At 65.6% G+C, this 372-nt stretch overlaps 1 protein-coding gene across 3 annotated transcripts in view; it reads right to left on the bottom strand.

Annotated features, from left to right (window-relative positions):
* Positions 1-372, bottom strand: part of GEMIN7 (gem nuclear organelle associated protein 7) — a 28,197-nt gene that overhangs the window by 24,712 nt on the left and 3,113 nt on the right. The window lies entirely within an intron of this gene.

Raw genomic sequence — 372 nt, 5'->3', positions numbered from 1 at the left:
ACGCCCTCCCGGCCCCCAGGCGTCCACTCCCCACCCTGCCCTGGGCTCTCGGGCTGGACACTCTTCCCACCTCCGGGCTCGGATTATGCCAGAGATTCCGACCGCCGTTACTGCAGTTTTGGTCGCTTCATCATTTTCCCGTGGGGGCGTCTTCCCCTTCTCACCACCCCCATCGCGTGGTTTCCCGTGGGGGCGTCTTCCCCTTCTCCCCACCCCACTCGCGTGGGACATTCCCACCGCCGGTGTTCAGGACTGTAGAGTCCCCGGTGCAGAAGTTCGGGGACCACAATGTCCCCGCTGCAGACGTTGCAGGAGCGCTCCCGCCTCATGCCGACACTCCACGCCGGGCCAGGGAACATGTTCGAGATGCCC

This window comes from Tupaia chinensis, unplaced genomic scaffold, assembly GCF_000334495.1.
Source record: "Tupaia chinensis unplaced genomic scaffold, TupChi_1.0 Scaffold000067_1, whole genome shotgun sequence".
NCBI lineage: Eukaryota > Metazoa > Chordata > Mammalia > Scandentia > Tupaiidae > Tupaia > Tupaia belangeri.
Note: the sequence above shows the minus strand (reverse complement) of the source record. Positions and strands in the feature narration are given on the sequence as shown.